This window comes from Tursiops truncatus, chromosome 1 (assembly GCF_011762595.2).
Source record: "Tursiops truncatus isolate mTurTru1 chromosome 1, mTurTru1.mat.Y, whole genome shotgun sequence".
Taxonomy (NCBI): domain Eukaryota; kingdom Metazoa; phylum Chordata; class Mammalia; order Artiodactyla; family Delphinidae; genus Tursiops; species Tursiops truncatus.
In genome coordinates this window covers 137,234,841-137,253,899 of record NC_047034.1, presented here as the reverse complement: position 1 = coordinate 137,253,899, position 19,059 = coordinate 137,234,841, and the positions used below count along the sequence as shown (strand labels likewise).

General features: G+C 42.3%; 1 long non-coding RNA gene across 1 annotated transcript; it reads right to left on the bottom strand.

Annotated features, from left to right (window-relative positions):
- Positions 1–206: 206 nt before the first annotated feature.
- On the bottom strand, positions 207–14,992 carry LOC141275941 (uncharacterized). Its single transcript, XR_012324640.1, has 4 exons — positions 14,847–14,992; positions 6,864–6,971; positions 2,774–3,012; positions 207–510 (listed from the first exon to the last, which is right to left on the bottom strand). It is a non-coding gene; the product is annotated as an uncharacterized lncRNA (long non-coding RNA).
- Between the last annotated feature and the right edge of the window lie 4,067 nt (positions 14,993–19,059).

Genomic DNA, 19,059 nt, shown 5'->3' with positions numbered 1-19,059 from the left:
GTTGCTGTCTCTCCATCTCACAGAATTTGTTGGCGTCCAAGGCTCTGGAATCTTTTCACCATTAATCATCATTGCACAGACTAGAAAGAAAATGACACTCTCCCAAAAATCAAAATCCATGGATTTTGTTAAGTCTTCACCAACTGTTTTGTATTTTATCAGCCTAAACACAGAAAAGTCTTTTCAACAGATGGATTACATCAGATTCTGTAAACATTGTAATTGTTTGGCAGGATTACTGCTTATGCTGAAAAATGTAATTTGCAACGATACACACAGATGACATATTTTTCCCCAATGCACACAGCAACATAGTTTATGCTGTAAATGAGGCCCCATCATATGCCTTCTGCACAGTGCTCATTAGCTCATCAAATCCAGAATTAAACAGCAATTATCTCCATCGTCTCAGACTGCTGTTTCTGCCATTTTGCTGTTTCATGGGAGCTTAAGTAATGAAATAAAGCACATTCGCTGTCCCTTTCTTCCCCACATATTCACAAAGAGATCCTGGAAGACAGCCAAGTGACACAGTGGTATAATGAAATCAGCCCTTTTAATTAGGTGTGGGCAAAACAGATATTTTACTTTACTAAAAGATAAGCATCCTGTAGTTTGGGCAGTTTCACAGTCATTGCCCAAGGAAATTTACAAAGACGCTGGTCTAGCTTACAAGGAACTCTTCTCAGATGATTGTTCTAGGAACGAATCAGAGGGCTTGGGAAAAGAATCATCTTAACTTACATAACTTCATTAGCCTCCCATTTTTAGAGTATTTTATTGCTAAAATCAAGGAGGGAAGAAATTGCAAGGAAATCAATCTCAGGCACGCTGCCAGTAGGAGGAAGACAGGCAAACCCAGACTTGTGGAAAGTTCAGGGCTAAAGGAAGAGCCCTCCAGTTGAGACTTCATCAGAACAATTGTGGGTTTATCATGTTGATAAATGAATGCTTCCTCTCTGCCAGGCACTGGGCTAAACTTGTCATTCCTTAGGTTGAGGCTTAAATGATTTTAAATGAGGACATTAAAGATGAGGGGCTTTGATAACTTGCCCAGTCACAAGGGGATTCGAACTTAGTTCTGACAAAATTTGAGCCACTGAACCTGTGCTGAGACAGGTTGCTCACATTTCTAAACCTATTTTTGACAAATCTTCAAAGAGAAACCTGATGTTTCTAAAATGTATGTAGTCCACTAGGAAGAAATTGTTTTCTTTTCCCTGAATACTCAGAACTGAGGAATGGAGAAGAAGCAAAATCTTAGTGGGTTTGGGAGAGAAACAAAAGATGGTGGTTAAAAATAAAGCCATCTTGAAATATTTTCTTAAAGTTTTCTTCTCTCCAATTCTGAAAGAGTACACAGCCAAAATTTGTCTTAGTAGTGATTACTTTGGATTGAATTTTTTTTCTTTATGCTTTTCTATCTTAGTTTATTTTTTGACTTTGAACCTTAGAATTGGATACTTTTGTAATCAGATAACACTGAAGTAATAGTGTGCGCAGTGATTGCAACTTTCTCTGGATGAATAAAAAACATTCTGCAACATTTTATAACATGTACAAAAATTGTAAGTCACATTTCAGTGAATCAAAGCAACATAAAAATCTTTGTGTTACTATACCCCTCACAGAGTTCAAGGCATTAGCAGGCCAGGAAATCCCTTCCTGACTACTATGGGTCACTACCCACTTGTTCCTGACCTTGTAACTACTATGCTGATCTCTAAACTATTGCGTTCTGCCTGATTTTGAGTTTTGTGTAAAGACAACACTTTTTTTTTTTTTTTTTTTTTTTTTTTTTTGCGGTACGCGGGCCTCTCACTGCTGTGGCCTCTCCCGTTGCGGAGCACAGGCTCTGGACGCGCAGGCTCAGCGGCCATGGCTCACGGGCACAGCCGCTCTGTGGCATGTGGGATCTTCCCAGACCGGGGCACGAACCCGTGTCCCCTGCATCGGCAGGCGGATTCTCAACCACTGTGCCACCAGGGAAGCTCAAGACAACATTTTTTACTCAACATTGCTTGATTGATTCGTGTTGCATTTAACTATAGTTCATGCATTTTCATTATTGCATAATATTAACAGATTTAGCAAATAAAAATTCAATATATCCAGTTAAATTTGAATTTCAGAAAAAAACCCAAATGTTTTAGTATGTCCCATGCACTATTTGTGATATGTTTAAATTTCAGGTAAGTCATTTAACAATGTAAATAATATCCTTATTTTATCTGGCAATCTTAATTTTATGACTTACAAATTTATCTAATACTCTACTTTTGGAGTGTTTTAGCTTTTGGCTACTGTATATATGTTGCTAAGAGCATTCTTATACATGTATTTTAATTGTTAAAATTTTAAAACAAGTTCTTTCTTCTTCAATACATGAGTATATGCTTTTATTAAAAATGTGATCAAATTATAGTATCAAAGTTTTTCATACTCTGAATGTTAAATATTTTTATTGGGTGGGTAGTATTCTTTCAGGCCACTGGAAATTAAGTTATAGTAAAATTATGGTCCACTTCGTTGGTTATTTAGATACTCAAGCCCAGTTCTAGAAAAATACTCTGTGGAGTTTAAAGAACACTAGAGAAGTAAAAGAAAATGAAGAAGTAGTTGCAGAACAAGCAAAATAGAATCAACTTGAGATTTGCTTTGGCTCTTTTCTAAAGAACATAAACGTCATTGGAGGTATATTCCCAAGGAAGTAGGAATGGAGAGAAAGAAGCGGGGAAGAGAGGAAGGAAAGCAATTGAAAGTGGGGCATTACCGAGCTGGCCATGGCTTCGAGGAAACTTTACAGCGGTTGTTTAATCACAGGAGAGGTCCCTGGAGAGGCATCTGGGTGGTAATGCTCTCACACCTCCTGGTTGGAATAATCCACCTTGCTGTTAGGACATTGAGGAAGTCAGAATCTCTGTGGTCACAATCTAGTCCGACCTGGGCAGTGGAGCTGCCTGCGACCCACACAGGAAGGTAAGGAAGGGTTTGCAGGCAGCCATTCCTTGCCTGAGGAGAGAAGGGAACAATCAGTTAATGATAGAGGATGAGACAACGGCTGTGCTGACCTGGGCTTTGCAGTCATAGATGGGCGAAGTCGTCACTCTGGCTGTCCCAGCTGGGAGACCAACCAAGCTTCCAGGGTTCAGAGGGCTAGTGGTGACTGAGCCAATCTGGTTTGGCACCTACATCAGACCAAATCCAAGAAGGAAGTGTTAGCTGGGGAGCACATGCTGATTTAAGGGGAACACACAATAACATAGGAAACCAAAAACCGGCTGTGGCCATATGAATAGTCACACAAATAAGAAACCTACCCTCTATTTGTATTTCTTTGCTTTAATATAATTTTCCCCAACGTTTTATTTTGAGATTGATAAGCATAGAAAAGGCTAAAGAATGATACATAAAACGCTCATGTTCACAACCTAAATTCTACAATTAATATTTCCTTTATTACTTATTTACCATTAATTCAACATATTTAACACACTCAAGTTAACTTTCAGGATCAGATATTTTACCTCCAAATACTTCACCATGTAATTACCAAAAGGAGTTCAATATTTGTTTAGTTTTCGTTAAAATTTACATTCAGTGAAATACATAAAATTTGAAGTCCTGTGTAATGTAGACTTTAATCACGTGTATTTCCCTCACGACTAATGCTTTGGGACATTTTTTTTTCATGTGCTCATTGGCTATTCCTAGAGCTATCTTGTGAAGTTTCTATTAGAATGTTGTACTGAGTTTTTGTTGTCTTTTATTGTTGAATTTGAAAATTCTTTATATATTCTGAACATTAGTCCTTTGTCAAGTGTATATTTTCCAAATAATTTTCTCCTAGTTTGTGCCATATTTACTCATTTTCTTCATGGTATCTTTTGATGAGAATGTTTTAAATTTTGATGTGGTTTAGCCTATTCATTTTTCATGTTATTGCATCCTGTGGTTCTGTCTAAAAAGCTTTCTCTCTCTAAGTGCCTATCTCCAAAAAGTCTAAGGGAAAATATAGTCAACTAAACCTTCTAGAAGAAAATTTAGGATAAGTTTAGTTGTATAATCCATCTGAAATTAAGTTTTCTGTAATAGTGTGAGACAGGAATTGAGGTTCATCTTTTTCTAAATGAATTTCTAGTGGGCCCAGCACCATTTATTGAAAAGACTATTCATTTCACTGTGGTTCTTTTGTCAAAACTCTAATTGCAATTAAGTATGGGCCTATTTCTGGGACCTCTATTTTCATTCACCTATATTTGTTGATCATTATGCCAGTGTTTGAGTCCTCAGCTTCACAATCATGGTAGCCATGAAAAATAGGCTAGGATTGGTAGGGCAAAAGGGGATTGATACTCCCTGAAAAGCTCAATTTCTAGAGAATAGTCTTTATTTGGCAAGACTTTGACTTTGCAAAGAATAAGCTCCTGGTGCAGTCCAACTGCCTTTTCCCTAGAGCATTTTTAAAGAACAATTGGCAGCAATCATTTAGCATCACATGGCCTGAGGTGGTGAAAACAGTGGGTATAAATAAGCTGATCAACATTAAGGAAAAGCTGGGAGTAACATGTCTACAGGGAGTTTGGAAAAACTACATAGTCCTGGGAATCTAGGCCATACAGACGTGTAGAGCTGTGCATGCTCCAGCGTTGTGTGCATGCTAAAAGACCTGAGAATCCCTTACTTCCGGCTGATAAGGAGAATATATAGAGAATATATATTCTGTAAGTTATAGAATACTATAACTTAATTTCCTGTATAAGCAGGAGTGAAAGCTAAGGTAGAGTTGTAAAGTACCTGCCAGAGCATTGATGACTTGCTTCTAAGCATACACCAAGCCTCTCTGCAGAGGTTGGGGGACTTATTGGTTCAAAGCATTAAGATCTGTTCAGTCATTAGCTGACCACTAAACTAACCAAGCAGAGAGTTCAACGGCCAAACATTTAAAGTGATGGTTCTTCCATTTATCATGCGTAGTAAAACCCAGAGGAATTTAAACTGCAGAATCCCGGACTCAGTCCTCAGAGATTCTCAGTCAGCACATCTGGGATAGAGTCCAGGGATCTGTGTCATCTTGACTGCTCAGAAGTTTGACTACCTCTTCAATAGGACAAATATAGCGCATCAGTGATACAGATGGCTCATGGAAAGTATTTTTCTAAATGGAACCATAAGTCTCCATTATGATTTCTTAGTCTATGCAGTAAGGGCAAAAGAGTTTGCCCTAATAGGGAGGGAGCTGATGAGAATGATGAGGAAGACTCCAGATGATTTCCGCTCTGGATATATTGAGGCACTTACAGGTTTTGTGAAGAGATTGGTGTCAAACAGGTAGAGGATAAAGCTATGTCAAACCCCAGACTCACAAGCAATCAGGTAGGGAGCAGTGTTTGAAATTATGGTAAAAATTACCAAAGGGGAATCAATAGGTTCCTGGCTGGCCCACATTAACTTTTTGCTCTGTAAAAGGCAATTAAACACTCCCCTGAGACAGTACTTAGTGAAAATGATGTGCCTTTGAAGGCCTTGGTCCTCAATATCAGGATCACCTGCCTGTTCCATTGCTGACTTGCCATTAAAGATAGTCATTTGAAACCGAGGACTAACCTGATTAAAACAAGGAAGGCAGGTTAGGTTTGGCAGGCCTAGTCACTTGTTTTCAGTTGGTTTTACACTCCCACTAGCTGCCTTATAGATAAGCAACTGTTACTATAGTGACTTAAAGTTGTTTTTTTCGGAACGTGGAGATGGACCTTGCTCAGTTCAGACCTGTTGAGAACACCGACCATTCAGCTGGACCTGTGTGTCTGATGGATGACCTTTCGACATTAGAGGCTAAAAACTCTACCTTCATAACTCAAGTTCAGAAAGTGGTGGCCTTAGCACATTCTATGAAGAGCCACGAAGCTCTACTATGCTTCCGCAGCCCACCGATTAATTGACTTTTCCTACCTCCAATCACCTTTCCCATGCCTCAGACAACCCTGCTTCTTCATCCCATAAATTTTCCTAAACCCTATCTTCGGGAAGGTGGATTTGAGATTTGTGTTTGTGTCTCCTCGCTTGGCTGTAATACGAATAAAACTTTTCTCGGCTGCCAACCTCTTTGTCTCCGGGTTTGGCTTGTCATGTGGCCTGCAAATGAACCTCTTTCAGTAACACGTTTGGTGTGCCGGCCAACAGAAAATGTCTAGACGGGACTTTTGTCCTTGGTTCCTCAGTCCCTTGCTGATGCTGAGAGCCTGGGGACAAGTCCCAGCAGCTACAGATGGTGATCACGTGTCCCAGGGACCATCCCTGAGATTTCCCCAATGCAGAGCCACTGACCTTTGGTGTATAGTTTTGCTTTACAGCTGAGAAATGGTTTCTGTGTTTGGAAGACTTCTTGTGAGTGAATAACCTCATTAAAACGTGCCCGTGCCAAAACTGTCTAATAAGCCTGATAAGATTGTACGTTGGAGTCCCTCCTTGGTGAGACTTTAGTCAGGCTAGAGTCCAGACCCCTGTGTTGGAGTCCCAAAGCTAGGATGATGGGTAGAGGCCCACCCTACCAGAGACAATATGAAAGCTGGGAGCTGCTGAGGTTCTCAAACCTGGGTTAGAGTCATGGAGTTTTAGACTCATTTACCTATGTTTTTCTATGTCTGATAGCCAATTCTTAACAAATAAGACTCTTTGGGGGCTCACTTTCTTGGTGACTATAGAAAAACTCCCTTAGGAATTAAACTTATGAATGTCTTTTGACTCCAAAGAAAAGAGGCAGTATTCCCTCTGATCCTTTGGAACATTCCCAAGTGACTGGGGAATTTATGGAGGTGTTGGGGTTCCTGCCCATGATGTGAAACGACCTCAGAGGGACTCACTTTTAAGAGAACAATCCTTCTGGGCCTTCATCATTCACAGCGAAGCAGTCGACATCAGCAGCTCCTCTGGGGCTTACTCACCTGAGTTCTGTTGGCACTGGAAAATTTCTGCAAATATTACCAAGACAGACACTTATAAAGGCTTTGTTTGCTGAGGGCATGTGGAAAAAACCCCTGCAAAATGGGAAATGTTAATTCATTCCCCCTTGGAGCTCTCTAGGTTGCATTCTCCAAACCTGGACAATGTTTAGCTATGAACCCATAAAAAGAAAAAAAAGATGTTTTGGTAACACCCCATGGCCGGAATATTTTTTTAAACTCGGGAGAAAACATGGCCTCAAAATGGATCCTTAAATTACAATTTTACAATTAGATTTTGTTAATGGGAAAAAAATGGGATGAAACATCTTACATTCAACTTTATTGTTCTTGTACTAGAATAGACCAAAGAAAACGTAAGGTTATTGTTCAACAAGAAGGAAAGGCAAAGAAACCTGTTTTGCCTGATTCTAATGAAAAGGAGGGTAACTTGCTGTCAGTTGTTGAACATTTTGACTGCTCTTCCTCCACCTGCGTATGGTGGCCTTACTGATTCTGTCACCAGCAAGTGAGCCACAACCCCAGGCTTGGGCCCCCCCCAGTCCTTGGAGGGTTGAAAAATAAGAATGGTCTTCCCCTCTCACACCCATCAAGGTACTCAATTTGGCCAGGGAGCTACCCAAAACCAGGCAAGGCATTATTCATTAAGGCAAGTCCAAGTGGAAGGAGGAACTCTGAGACTGGGCGGCTGGTGGGATTGATTTGTCTCCATTCCTCCTTTTCAAATTTGGATTTATTTAATGGAAAGAATATGCAAACTTATTTAGATGATCCAAAAAGAACAAATATCTTTTCTACCCACAACTCAACCTGGGCAGATGTTAGAAACTTAAATTTCCTCCTTATTTCAGAAGAATGTAGAATGAGGATATCCTGAGACACCAGAAAACTTCGATATGACATTCCATGGTCTAAGTGCCTCTGACATACAGAGGAAGTTACAAAGGGGAGCAAGGGGCCTTGGGGAACCCTATGTCTCAAATGGTTGAAACTGCTTTTCAAGTTTTTAATGACAGACTAGGTTCAGGAGAAAAGGGAGCCACAAAAGATGAAACAGGCTGCTCTGCTGGTGGCTTCCTTGACACAGGGCAATGTTGGACCAAACTGAGGTCCCCCACAAGGGACCCAGCAGCAGGAAGAATTCCCCAGGGCCCCAAATGGGACCCCACCAATGTGCAGATTGCAAACAGCAGTCATGCTGGAAGAAAGAGTGTCATATCTTGAGTGAAGCTCCTGAATAAGGAGAACTATGGGGGAAATGTCACATGTCTGAGCTGACTGAGAATGACAGTGACAAGGAATAACGGGGCCCAGGGGTTATTTTAAATCCTGCTGAGTCCCTTAATATTTCCCTTATGGAGCCCTGGTTGACTATGAATGTCAGAAGTCAACTTTTTGACTTTCTGATAAATATGGGGGCCACCAACTTGGTTCTAAATACCCTGGTTTTCTGGACTTTCTTCTGAGATTATGTTAGTAACTGAAGTGTCTGAAGAAACTCTGAAAAACCACGAGAGCAACCTTGCGCATTGCAGGCTCTGTTGTTCCAATCCCAAAAGGAATACCCTCATCACTTCTGGAAGAGATACCGCAGCGCATGAGGTGGGAACTATGGACTGATGGGAGGCTGGGGAGAGCAAAATCAGCTACACTTATATGGGCCAGACTCAGTCCTTGGGCCAAAATTCCAAACTGAAATGCAGTACCCATTAAAGGAAGGGACAGGGCATGGAATTCAGCCTCTGCTAAGAGTCTTTCTTCAGTATGTTAGTGCACCCCTGCCTGTCTCCTGATAATACTCTAATTTTTCTGGCCCAGAAACCTGGCATAGATGCATACTGGTTGGTATAGGAGTTGAGAGCAATTTATTTAACTGTGGAAGATATTCATCCAGTGGTCCCTAACCCAGGACCACTCTGAAACTCTGAATCCCAAGAGTTGCTTGCTTTTGAATGGGAAGATCTATATACAAGAGTTAAACATCAGTACTGCTGGCAAGTACTTGCTCAGGGATTTGAAAGTACCCCCCTCCCATGTATTTGGGATAGTCGTGGCAAAGGATTTGAGGCACCTTTAACAAAATGAGGGAGCTCTGCTCCAATATGTAGATGATATTCTGATTGCCAGTAAAACAAAGGACGCATTTGACCAGAATACAGTTTTGACTTTGAACTTTTTGGCTGAACAAGGTGTAGGATGCCCAAGAAAAAGGGACAGATCTCCCAGCCCCCTGTTAAACACTTGGGCTTTGAATTCTCCAAAGGACAGAGAAAGTGGCTCCCTGACAGAAGGGAAGCTCTAGCCAGGGCTGCAGTTCCCACTACCAGGAGACAATTGCAGGGATTCTGGGAACAGCCAGGTTCTGCCACATTCCAATCTCCAACTTTGGACTCATAGAGAAAGCCCTTTATGCAACTCTTAAAGGAGGAGTTAATGAACCTGTAGACTGGACTGGGAAAACCATAAGGCACTCCCAGTTATCAAAGAAAAGTTATTAACTGCCCCAGCTTTAGGCCTTCCAGATATCAGGAAGCCTTTGACCTGTTTGCTCATGAGGGACAGGGAATCAGTCTTGGAGTATTGACTCAATACTTGAGCAACATAAAGAGACCTGTTGCCTATTTCCCAAAACAGTGAGACAGAATCACTAAGGGACGTCCAGTTTGCCTTCAAGCCATAGTGGCTACTTGTGACCTCTTATGAGAAGCAAAAACAATTTATACTGGGACAACATACCACTGTGTATACCCCTTACTGTACTTCCCCTCTTAGAACAGAAGGGAGGCTATTCATCAACCTCAGGAGGTTAGAAGAATATCAGACTATATATATATTATTGGATAACCCTAATGTCACTTTGAAGGCAGCCTCAACCTTAAACCCAGCCATGCTGCTTCCCACTAGTAGTGAGGAACATGTACCTGATTATATTCACATAATTGAACAAGTCTATCCCAGCTGCCCCTCCCTGAGAGACTTGCCTTTGGAGAATCCAGACCTTGAGCTGTTCACAGTTGAGAGCATCTTTATGGACCAAGGACAACACAAAGTTAGGTATGTGATGGTGACCCATCAATAGATACTGGAAGCAGAAGCCCCCCACAAGGTATGTCTGCACAAAAGACCCGAATTATAGCACTGACCAGAGCCCTCCATCTAGGTAAGGATAAGAGAGTATTTTTCACTTATTCTAAATATGCTTTTTCAGTGGTCCATGCCCATGGGGGATTTGAAATGAGACAGGACTGTTAACTGCAAGGAAGAAGGACCTTAAACATGTGAAAGACATTTTGAACTTATTAGAAGCTGTCATGGAAGAAAAGAACTGGCCATTGTACATTGCCCAGGGCATTCAAGATCAGACTGATCGCTTAAGGGAAAAATCAAGCAGAACAGGCCAGGAAGCTGGTGGCCAGGACCAAAACATATAGATCCCCATGTTGGCCCTGACTCCTGATGTGGATTTGACAATACATCATCCAAAGTATTCTCCTGAGGACTTAGGAAGGGCCAATGAATGGGGATTTGATTAGAGTTCTGACCATCCTCAGGACCCCTACTATAGGTACAGCAAGGAAGGATGGATTTATAATGGACAAGACCCTGTATCTGAACATCTTCTGGAGGATGTCATAAATCTTATACACCAGAGCACCCACTATGGGAGGGACGCCACCCTCCACTGGATTCAGAAGTTCATGATAGGACCAAACATGCAAAGGACTATTCAAAAGGAATACAGAAATGAATGGTATGTGCTATAAACAATCTAGAAACTGGGCCACCTCAAGTAATCAGAGGAGTTCAGGCCCGAGGCACTGGACCTGGAGAAAACTGGCTGATTGACTTACTGTGATGCCAAGAACCTCTGGAAATTTTAGGCACATACTAGTATTTGTGGACAGTTTCACTGGTTGGGTAGAAACTTTTCCTTCTGGTCCAGAAAGGCTTTCGAGGTTACAAAATCCTTACTAAAAGAAATAATTCCTAGGTTACCTGCTTCGGGTGAGGTGGCCCCTAAAAGTAATCTCTAATTTAGCCCATAGGAAATGTTATATGGGAGCCCTTTTCTATGTTCTAGAATTGAGTTAGGAGACCCAGAGAGAACTGATATCTTAAGGAACTAGATGCTGTCTGGTATGTACCATTATTGGGAGCTACTGTAACTGCTTTATATCAGTTTGCTTCCAGCAGGATGATATTTCTCACAGATGCTCTTCTGTCCAACTTCTGTCCTGGAGACTGGGTTCTACTGAAATCGTGCGAAAATAAGCATCTAGAAAACCAGCTCTATCCTTGCTGGGCCAGAATTTGAGGTCCTACTCGTGACCCATTCCTCGGTGATATTAAAAATGAGTCAAGCCATGGATTCATCACACTTGAGTTAAGTTGGCTCCACAAGGATCATCAGTGACACCTCTTATCTACAGAAACGTCTCAGAGAACAGGACCCATGCTGTAGGAGAACAGCACGACCATAGTCATCCCAACATTAGCTGGCTCCACACCTCCCTGAATGGACAAGTGAACCCCTGATAGGTCTCAAGTTGCTATTCAGAAGGCAGTTTCCTAAAGCAACGAGTAACTCACTTGTTAGATTACTTGCTTGACTCTTCTAAATCCACATGTTGAAGTAGAAAAATGATTGCCCTTCTCTTTTTTGTCATGCTTCCTTGTTGGCTTTGACTCCTCCCTTCCTCCCCCCCTCCCCCCCAGCTTGGAAGGACAATTCAATGACTAGGATTTCCCAAGCATTGGCAAAGGCAGGTAATCTTTCTCAGTGCTGGATATGTCATCCAAAACCACCTTCCTCACGTGATCATACTAGTCCCTTTTTTGTGCCTATAACAATTTTTTTCAGCATCCCTAAATTTACTTTGACATAAAAGCAAAAGCCTACAAGTGTAACCAATAAAGTTAGAATGGTTATTCAAGGCCCTTTATCTTCTGTTCATTGTTTATTCCTAACGCCCTCTTGCCCCCAACCCAGACTAGGATAATGATCTCTGTAGAAAAAAATGTAAACCAAAAACTTACTCCCACCAAAACCAGACCTTTTCTGATGGGGAAAACTAGGCTTTTCTGTTTACTAAATGGCATTATTCACTTCTCTCCCCATTGTCCCCTGTTCTTATTTTCTAGTCCAGGAATGGTATACTCCAACATCAGGTTACGGGTTCTCTCAATTTTGTCAAGGTTTCAAAATGGAGACGTTATATTTTCAAGGAGTAGGCCAATCTACTCCCCTATCAAGCTGTAAACTACACTACTCTTCATGTGTAACTCAGTGACCACTAACTTGAGCAAGTTCTAGACCATCTCCGTAAGAATGAGAGACTCAATTCCAAAATATGTCTGACATTTTCTGTGCCTCCTTAGGACACATCTTTGCAGTTCCAGTGATCACCTTAGGGTCTATACATATTGAGACAATTGGAGAATTGGAGGCACCTCCCTACTAGTGTACTTAATCACTCCCCTTTCTGTCCATGACTCCAATGAGACTTAGCATTCGACTAGTTCTTTTGAATTGTTCTCAAGAATAAGAAAGGCTGCTTACTTACCTGGATATCAAGAGGATGGCTTTCCGTACATGTTTTGTAGAGTACTTTTACCACGGTGGGGAGTCAGATCACATGAGCAACTGATTGGGACCTTTTCCATTACCTTAGGCATAACAGCACATGAAGATGCCTTAGCTACTATGCCCATCAGAAGGAAATTGTCTTTCTCGACAAGGTAGTCCTAGATAACCACAGAGCTCTACACCTAGAGCTGAACAGAGCTCAGCTCTAGAGCTCAGCTCTAGAGCTCTACATCCTGGCTGAACAAGGTGGAGCTTATGCTGTTGCTATTACCTCCTGCTGTACATGCTTTAATGCTTCGACTGAAATAGAAACCCATATAGGCAAAATAAGGCAACAAGCTACTTGGCTACAACAGGTATCACCAGAAGTGCCGGGTCCAGACCGGTTTTCAGGGTAAAGCTCCTGGATTCCACAAGGGAAAATCTAATCTTCAGCGACTATTAAAGCTTGGGCTATTGATACTTCTCATCCTTTTAGTCCAGTATTTGCTTATAAAATGAGCTCTTAGATGTTGTACTGAACAAGGCAGGACAATTCTAATAATGTAAAATGTCAACCTGAAACCTGGAACCAGAGACTATTTCCAAGTGAACGCTAAAGAGTTTCATTCCTCAAGCCCTTGTTAGGCCTAAGCCCTTTGCCACCAGGATGTAGCCAGAGGGGTCGTTTGTGCATTCCTCATTCTTGAGAGATTCAGGGAAAGACAAGGGCACACCGAAACCCAGAGCTAACCTGATTAGGCCCACCAAAACTAAACTGCCTCTCTTGCTTTTAGATGATTTTAAGCTAAACTCCCACTAGCTTCCTTATAGCAACACCTCTGATATTTGAGTCCTTATAGTAACCCTTGCTCAAGTTGCTTTTCAGGAACTTGGAGCTAGATCTTGCCCAGAGCAGACAGGTTAAGACCACTTGCCATTCAACCGGGCCTGAGTATCTGATGGATGACCTTTTGACCACCGGGGGCCAAAAGCTCAGGTGTGCTACCACCACACCTTTTTCTGAACTTGTGTCTTATGAAAAGCCCTGAAGCTCAAGCAGTCTTGCACATACCACCTATTACCTCACTTTTCTTACCTCCAATCACCTTTTCCCATGTCTCAGACCATCCTGCCCCTTTACCCTGTAAAGTTCTTTAAACCCTGTCTTCAGGGCCATGGCTGGAGTTGAGATTTGTTTTCACGTCTTCTCCCTTGGATGCCTCATGAATGAAACGCTTCTCAGCTACTAAACTCTACTTGTCAGCATTTAACTTGCTGCTCCTCTGGTAAATGAACCTGGTACAGTAACACACAAACCAGGCAGTAGAAAAAGTCAAGATAGATCTTTGCCATGGTTTGTCACCCCTTGTTCATACTGAGAGCTGCTGTGGATGAGTCACAGCAGCTGCAAAGGTCAGGGAGGAATCCCTGGTCCCCAGAACCATCCCCAGGATCTCCCTAGTACAGAGCTGCCCACCTTTGGTACCCAGTTTCCCTTTGTAGCTGAGAAGCAGTTTCTGTGTTTGGAAGATGCCCTTTGGGTGAGTAACCTTGTTAAAATGCACCAGTTACTAAATTGTCTAATAATCTTGTCAAGATTATGGGTTAGAGTCCCACCTTGGGCAGACTTTTGTCTGGCTAGAGTCTGGACCCTTGAGTTGGAGCCCCAAGGCTAGGGTGGAGGGTTAGAGGCCCACCCTATGAGAGAAACCATGGAAGATGGGAGCTTCTGACCTTCTCAAACCTGGGTTAGAGTCCCAGAGTTTTGGCCTTGTTTATCTATGTCTGTTTCTGATTGTCTTATTTGTTCAAAATTGGCTATTTAGGGGTCGAATTTCTTGGTGACTGTAATAAAAGTACCTGAGGAAATAACTTTAGGAGGGTTCTTTGACTCCAAAGAAAAGAGGCATTGCTTCCTCCAGTCTCTTGGGAAGTTCCAGGTGACCAGGGAATTTATGGAAGTGTTAGGGCATCTGCCTGTGACGTGTAACAACCTCCTAGGGACTCTTTTTTTTTTTTTTTTTTTTTTTTTTGCTGTACGCGGGCCTCTCACTGTTGTGGCCTCTCCCTTTGTGGAGCACAGGCTCTGGACTCGCGGGCTCAGCAGCCATGGCTCACAGGCCCAGCCGCTCCGCGGATGTGGGAATCTTCTCAGACCCGGGCACGAACCCGTGTCCCCTGAATCGGCAGGGGGACTCTCAACCACTGTGCCACCAGGGAAGCCTGGGACTCTCTTTTAAGAGAACAATTCTTCTGGGCCTTCATCATTCCTGGCAAAGCAGTCGGCAAAGGCAGCTCATTTGGGGCTTACTCACCTGAACTTTGCTGGTGCTGGAAAATTTCTGCAAATACTACCCAGTCAGCCACTTACAAAGGTTGTGTTTGCTGCAACTGCATGGAAAAAGCTCTCCAAAATGGGAAACGTTAATTCCATTCCCCTTTGCAGTCCTCTAGGTTGCATTATCCAAAACTGGGCAATGTTTAGTTATCAAGCTGTGAAAATAAAGATGGTATTTTTTGTAATATCACTTGGCCACAATATTCTTTAGACTCCAAAGAAAAATGGCTTTGAAATACAATTTACAATTAGATTTAAATAGTAAATAAAAAGAAAAATGGGGCGAAAAATCTTTTACAGACAAACCTTTTATGTTCTTGTACCAGAATAAATGAGACCAAAGAAAAGATTATGGTCCAACAAGAAGGAAAGAGAGAGACCTGTTTTGCCCGATTCTAATGAAAAGGGGGAGGACTTGCTGTCAACTCAGTTAAACCCTTGGATTGCTCCTCCTCTACCCCCATATGGTGGCCCTGTTGACTCCCCATCATGACCTCAGACTTGGGCCCCCTTCCCCAATCCCTGAGGGTCCAGAAATAGGAATGGTCTCCCCCTCTTATCCCCGTAAGGGTACTCAGTTTGGCCGAGGAGCTACCCAAAACCAGGCAGGGCATTATCCATTAAGGCAAGTCCCAGTGGAGGTATGAACTCTGAGACTGGGCAGATGATGGGGTTGATTTGGGTCCATTCCTCCTTTTCAACTGTGGATTTATTGGATTGGAATATGCCAACTTATCTACATAACCCAAAGAGAACCAAAAAACCTTTTGAACCCACAACCCAACCTGGGAAGATATTAGAAATTTATTAAATTCCCCTATTTCAGAAAAATGTAGAGTGGTGCTAGAAAAAGCTAGGGAAGAGGCAGATTGGCTTCATGCAGATACCCCCTGGCAACCTGGTGTGTGCTGCAGCAGGCACAGCTATACCAGCAGTGGATCGTAATTGGGATGTGAATGCAGGACGTAGACCAAATTGAACATTTACAAGATTGTATTCTTGCAGGGCTATAAAAGGGGGTGCCCCAAATAGAGAAGTCCTATAAAGTACAGGAGGAAAACAAAAGCCAAAGGAGTGTTTAGAGTTTCTCGAAAGATTCTTTGAAGCCTATAGTCAACACACCAATTTTATATATATATATATATATATACCAACTATATATATATATATATATATATCCTGTGACACCAGAGAACTCCAATATGACATTCAATTGTCTAAGTGCTCCTAACATATAGAGGAAGTTACAAAAAGTAGAAGGAGCCTTGGGGAAGCCTATGTCTCAACTGGGTGAATTTGCCTTTCAAGATTTTAATAACAGAGACCAGGTTCAGGATAATAAGGAGCCACAAAAGATGAAACAGGCTGCTCTGCTGGTGGCTGCCTTGACCCAGGGCAATGTTGGGCCAAACTGAGGTCCCCGACAAGGGACCCAGCATCAGGAAGAATTTCCCAGGTCTTCATGTGGGACCCCACCAATGTGCAGATTGCAAACAACAGTCACACTGGAATAGAGTGTCATATTTTGAATGAAGCTCCTGAAGGTGGTGAACTATGGGGGAAACACCACATGCCTGAGCTGACTGAGAAAGACAGTGACCAGGAATAATGAGGCCCAGGGGTTCTTTGAAATCCCACTGAGTCCCTTAATATTTCCCTTATGGAGCTCCAGCTGACTACAAATATGAGAAATCAACTTTTGACTTTTTGATCAATGTGGGGGCCACCCACTCCGCTCTATATACCTCTATATACATTTTCTAAACTTTCTTCTTGACTATATTAATAACTGAAGTGTCTGGAGAAATCCTGACAAAGCTGTTTCTGCAGCCCTTAGATTGTCAGATGAGGAAGACTCATCTGAAACATAATTTTCTGTACATGCCTGCATGTCCCATTCCTCTTCTAGGAAGAGATTTACTAACCAAATTAAGTGCAAGTGTTACCTATGCACCTGGACAAATGGACAACAAGTATCACCAGGGCAGGCTTGCGCATTGTAAGCTCGGTTGCTACAACTCCAAAAGGAATAGCCTACAACACTCATGGAAAAGATACTGCAGCACGTGAGTCCAGAAGTATGGACGGAAGGGAGGCGGGGAGGAATGAAAACAGCTGTACCTCTACAGGTCAGACTCAGTTGAAGGAAGGGGGCAGAGCAAGGAATTCAGCCCCCGCTAACAGCCTTCCTTGATTATGACTTACTGTGTCCCTGACGGTCTCCTTATAATAGTCCAATTTTAATTTTCCAGCAGCCAGGCACAGATAAATACAGGTTTGTACAGGATTTAAGGGCAATGAATCAAATTGTGGAAGATATTCAGCCAGTGGTACCTAACCCATACACTCTGTTCACCATGGACTTCAAAGTAGTGAGCAAACAGAAGTCCCCAAAGATGCCTTTTCCTGCATATCCCTGAGCTTTAATTCCAAGAGATTTTTGCTTTTGATTGGGAAGATCTAGATATAAGAGTTAAACCACAGTACTGCTGAAACTACTTCCTCAGATATTTGAAAGTGCACTTACTATATTTGGCAAAGTCTTGACAAGGAACTTGAGAGACATTTAACTAAATGAGGGAGCCCTGCTCCAATATGTAGATGATATTCTGATTGCCAGTAAAACAAAGGACACCTCTGACCAGAATATGATTTTGAATTTGAACTTTTTGGCTAAGCAAGGTGTAAGGTGCCCAAGAAAAATCTCCAGCCCTCTGTTTAATACTTGGGCTTTGAACTCTCACAAGGACAGAGAAAGTGGCCCCTGACACAAGGGAAGCTTTAACGAGCATTGAAATTATCTCCTGGTGGTGGGAACTGCAGGGATTCTGGTAATGACCAGGTTCTGCTGCATTCCAATCTCTAAATTTGGACTCATAGCAAAAGCCTTTTATAAAGCTCTTAAAGGAGGGGACTATGAAACTCTGGACTGGGGAATGCCATAAAGTTACCTGTGTCTATTCAAAGTGACAATGGCTGAGCCTTTGTGGCAAATATAACTCAAGCATCTGGTGGCTTAGATATTGGTTGGAAATTATGCGCTTCGTGGCAATTGCAATCTACTGGCAAAATGGAGAAGATGAATCACACTCTTAAAGACTTTAGTTAGGATTTGTCAAGAGCCAAATTTGCCTGGGATTAAGGCCTTACCAGGGACCCTGCTTCGGGTGATGGTGGCTCCTAAAAGCAATCTCTATTGAGCCCCAGTGAAATGTTATATGGGAGCCCCTTTCTATGTTCTAGGGTTGATTTAGGAGACCAGAGGGTACTGGAATCAAGGAACCAGACACTGTCAGGTATGTACCATCATTGTGAGCTACTGTAACGGCTCTACCTAAGTTTGCTTCTAACGGGTTGATATTTCCCAAAGATGCTCCTCTGTACCACTTCTGTCCTGGAGACTGGGTTCTATTGAAATCATGGAAAAATAAGCATCCAGAAAAGCAGCTCCATCCTCACTGGACCACAGTTTGAAGTGTTACTCGTGACCCATTCCTCAGTGATATTAAAAATGAGTCAAGCCATGGATTCATCACATTGAATTAAGTGGCTCCACAAGGATCCTCAGGGTTACTAGGTCCTATTTACGGAACACTCACAGGGAATGGCAACCACCCTGTAGGAGAACATCACGACCGTCATCACCCCAACCCTGGCTGGCTCCACACCCCAGACACTGACCTCCCTGAATGGTGAACCTCTGATAGGTCTCAAATTGGTATTCAGAAGGCAGTCTCCTAAAACAAGGAGTAACTCCCTTGTTTGATTACATGCTTGATTCTTCTAAATCCACACGTTAAACTAGAAATATGATTGCCCGTCTCCTTTTTGTCATGCTTCCTTGTTGTCTTTGACCCTACGCCCCCTCCCCCAGGCTTAGAAGGACAATTCAACGATTAGAATTTCCCAAGTGTTGGCAAAGGCAGTTACTTTCTCAAGTTGTTGGATAATGTCATCCAAGCCCTTCTTCTGCACATGATCATACTGATCACCCTTTGTTGTGCCATTAACACATTTTTCAGCTGTCCCTCACTTTACTGGGACATATACTCAAAAGCCTACAAGTGTAACCTATAAAACTAGAATGGTTACTCAAGGCCCTTCATCTTCTGTTTCTTGTTTCTTCCTAACCCTCCCTACCCAGACAAGGATAATGGTCTCTGGAGAAAGTGTAGAAACAAAAAGTTTAA